This window comes from Lactuca saligna, chromosome 9 (assembly GCF_052625555.1).
Source record: "Lactuca saligna cultivar CGN05327 chromosome 9, ASM5262555v1, whole genome shotgun sequence".
Taxonomy (NCBI): Eukaryota; Viridiplantae; Streptophyta; class Magnoliopsida; order Asterales; family Asteraceae; genus Lactuca; species Lactuca saligna.
The window spans coordinates 50,543,943-50,548,807 of NC_136425.1; positions in this window are offsets into that span (position 1 = coordinate 50,543,943).

Here is a 4,865-nt window from a genome sequence, read left to right on the forward strand (position 1 = left end):
ATGGGTGACTTTAACCGGTAGGGAAATGATCCCAACAATCTTAATCAACCACATCATTCTCAATATGCTTTTCGACAACTCTAGTCTAACATCTCTGCTCATCCGAAAACTCTAACTCGATCATGTTCATTTCTTCTCTAGGTAGCTTTAATTATAAGAACCAAAGAAATTTCATCTCACATCCACTTAAAGCACCTTAACATATATTAAACACCATCATTTATCAATTACACCAACTCTAAAGAGGTTGTCTCATATACAACTCGTAGATGTCGTAATCACGCAACACATAGAATTATTAAAAACAATAAGTTATTTCACACATATCGGACATGTTGTATACGCTCTCCATATGCGCTACACTCAAATTTATTCTTTTAAAGCATTCTACTTTAAACGTATCGCATGCCAACTTTATTCACGTTGCGATATACTAAAGTACATTGCTACCTTTAACTCTATTATTACAGATGTGCTCTTTACAATTTAATCTCCTTATTCAAACAAGTCTTGATATCTACAACATATTTTCACTAATGCTATCTTAAAAGCTATCGAAATTTACTCACATATTCACGGGAATGACTAAATCACCTTTTTAGTAATACTAATCTCTCAACATCACTAACACATAAAGTTCACATAATTATAAGCAATAACTTTATGATGCCGAAACCACATTTATAATGATAATAGTTTTTTTTTTTTTTTTGCTACTCAAGCTATCATTTTAGTTAACAGTTTTAAAAAATGGAGTTACAGCCATCCTAGCTATCATTATAATTTTCACAAGATACTCATTATGTGACCTCAGTTCTCCTACTCATTATGTGACCTCAGTTCTCTTGTTACTCGATATCACAAAAACTCGACGAGGGATATATTTTATATAATAACTCTACACCATTACACACAATCTCGGCTCTCTATTGTCAATATATACAATATCTATATTTAACTCTTTACAATACACAGTCATAATATATTTATATTACATTTACTCAAAATATTTTGCCACCAAATACCCCATTATATGGTTTCCGACACTCGTTCTCTCAACTCGTCGGATATTGTCACAAAAAGCTAGCATGGTTACTCAACTAGTATTATTCACTTACTACTTATCCAAAATCGGTTATCGGTTGATAATCGAAACGATTGTGTGTCCATGGATCATTTTCCTGCAATCTTCTTCACAAATAATTGTGTCTTTATGTTGTTCATAAAGGCATTATGAATGAAATGGTGTGTAGAATTTAATATAACAAGATTTTTTTGTTTCTCATATTTGAGGGTTCAAACACTAGAAATAGAAAAGGATAAAGCGAAAATGTCCCTTCAAAATTAAAAAATCATCATCATCGGAGATAAGATATTCATAGCATGCCATTTAATGAAACATGTAGAATGTAGGATAATATATATATATATATATATATATATATATATATATATATATATATATATATATATATATATATATATATATATATATATATATATATATATATATATATATATATATATATATATATATATATATATATATATATATATATATATAGCTCATTCAAATGAAATCAGGTTTCATTTTTTGGTTGGGGATTTGAAGGTGCGAAGCCAGCCCCTACAGTCATCAGGCAGGGTGGGGGGGTAGCCGTGGCCTTGAATTAAAGACTCCAATATCTGATTGCTAGCATCAGGCACGGTGTGGCCTTGAATAAGTGACTCTATTAACACATTGCTCGCATCAACCAATCCCTTCATGTTATGTGGCAAATTGCTTGTCATTGCATTCAACTCTGTACGTGCAGCTTCCAAATCTGATACCTAGAAAACAAAACAAAAAATAATAATAATAATAATAATAATAATAATAATAATAATAATAATAATAATAAAAATAAAAATAAAACAAGAGCATTTGACTAAAAACAAGTTTATGAAAAATCTGTCCCTACAAACCACTATTTCATGCAGAATTAAAATCCAAGTGCAATAAATATAATTATTTTAAATTTGTGAAACATGCCATTTGTTTAGCATGCTGGAAAGCCTCCGAAGCAAATATGAGGCGGTTTATATCAAGAACTTGGCTGTTTAGCTTGTCACACTCTTTTTGATACCTGACAAGAACAAGTGAAGGTTGTTAATTAATGTCTAACAACATAAATCAAGCCTAACACGTACGTATCTTTGCAACAGAAAGTTCTATTCATGTTGTATGAAGAAACATACCATTTTTTCTCTTGTATTAACTTAATTTGCCGACCTTTAATAGCAAAGGTTTCCACAGGAAAACCTGCTCCTTGTAAATTGTAATTGCGTCTTATATTCAGCAATTTTTTCATCAAAATTCTTGATTGTCTCATTCAGCGTCGCAACTCTTTCATTGATCTAACAATAAATAATCAGATAGATATAAAGAACACTAAAACAAAATATTCAAAGCTACAATGACGTGATCAGCAGAGAAGACAATAGGACTAGTAAATAATACATCCTCCAACATATTATATAATCCATCAAATTCAATAAGAAAAATTAATTCTAACAAGTTTTTTGTCGCATGGAGAACTCCTAACAAGTTGATCAACAATAATTATAAATATCTAGAAAAACAACCTACTCTTATTCAAATTATTATCAAGTTCGAATTTCATGTTTATAGTGTAGCCATTCTTATACTTGCAGATTTAAGAATACTTATCAGGAATTTATGAGATAATTTTAATACAGGATTTAGTCTTATTCAAATTATCTAATTCTTAATTAGGATTCCCTAAGGCATTTAGGGAATATTATGATTAGAAACAAATTCAAATTTTATGCTATTACCCATCAGATGTTATGCCTTAACATCCAAAATTAATGAAGTATTAGTCGGCAATTGAAACACAACAGTGATTTGATTTGATGAATGTATAAAACAGATGCCCATGAAAATAATTAACTACAACAGATTAAAAATATCAAGCAAACTTAATGCAAATATAAAGAGAACTAAAATACCCGATCCCTAATATCCATCAATGACCTCATCCCGTTTACTTGAAACTTCTTGCTGGACAAGCTGTTTGCATTTGGTTAAAGTTAGAATAGAACCAATGTTAAAATTATTAGTACAAGTGTACAACATAACAAAAGTTTATTAACACAAGTTCTTTAGAAATAGATAAACAAAAATAGTTTCTAATACTGAAAATAAGTCTGAAAGTAGCGCAAGTTTTAACCCAACTTGTCTAAAATACATCATCTATAGTATAATTAATTACAAAAAAACTAAGTATCACTTGCCTTCCTCTTCCTTTTTCCAGAAAAATGAATACTTCTTCAGTTAGATTGTCTTTTTCTCAAGAAAGAGATGAAAGTGTGCATGGTTTTTCATGGTTTACTTTTTTTTGAAAAAGATGTGAGTGATGTTGATCAAAGAAACATAAAAAGAATGATGTGTAATCTTCTGTCGGTCAAAATCTTCAACTTGCCCTCAAAATTTTGATTAGCGGATGCTTAATTCTGAACTCGTGCACATATCAGACGACAGAGAAGAAAATAATGCAGAGAAATCAATATCATAAATCGTACGAGACAGAACAAATATATCGTCGTCTGAACATGAATCGAGAGAACATAACCTGAATCGAGAGAGAGAGAGATGCAGGAGCCGTCTAACGATGGAAGCCACGTGAGAGGCGTTCGTTATGTTTTATAAGGGTTTAGGCGTCTAGCCCACGAGGAATAACGTTATTTGCCCATACAAAAGATAATTTAATATATATCCTCTTAAATATCAAAATATTATATTATATTTATCCATCTTAATTTTTAAACATTATATTTATCTTTCATAAAATTTTAAAATATCATATATATCTTTTTTAAACATTAAAAATATCATATATGCGCTTTTTAAACATCAAAATAACAATGGTAATGTCTAAAATATCCTCCATCTACAATATGATAATAATTAACAACAACAAAAACTAAACAATCAAAATATACATTATATAGAGAGGGTTGAAGATGAATCTTTTTATATGTCAAGAAAACAACATTCCAATAATTTAAAAATTCACATTTCATTAATAAAAAAACAGCTTAACTTGAGAAGAAGAGGAAAAAAGGTCAAGCAAGGAAAGGAAAGCTCTCCCTTTGATACTCAAACTAGTTAGATGATTACAACTACATATGATTTATCAAGGTAATTAACTTTTCGGTATGTTTACATCTGGGTAACTATCTTTTTTTTGTACATATGTAGGTAACAAACTTTTTAGGAGTGTTCACATATGACCATTATGACCTGCTATAACAGGTTAAATCCTAAATGTGAACGCTTTCAACAAGTTTGTTACCTAGATGTGTACAAAAAAAATAATTACCTAAATATGAACAAAACGAAAAGTAAAAATTAAATTACATGAATGGTCCCTGTAGTTTGGGGGAGTTTATGGTTTTGGTCTCTAAGTTATTTTTTTAAACTTAAATGGTTCATACTGTTTATTTTTGTTGCGCGTTTGGCCCCCATCTTACCTAAAAATACTATTGTGCCCTTATTAATTTATTTTTTTAATTAATTTTCTTATCTATGTTTATTTTTTTACATATTTATAAAAATTAATATACCACACATATTTGTATCTCCTCGGATGATCCCTACTATTTATTTTTTAATTAATTTAATTTTTTAACTCGGATGATCCCTACTATTTAATTTTGTTACGAACTTAATCTCTGTCTTACCTAAAAAGATTATTGTGCCCTTATTAACTTTTTTTTAATTAATTTTCTTGTTTATGTACTTATGCTTTATATGTTTAAGAAAAATTAGTAGACCTCACATATTTGTATCTCCTCACCAT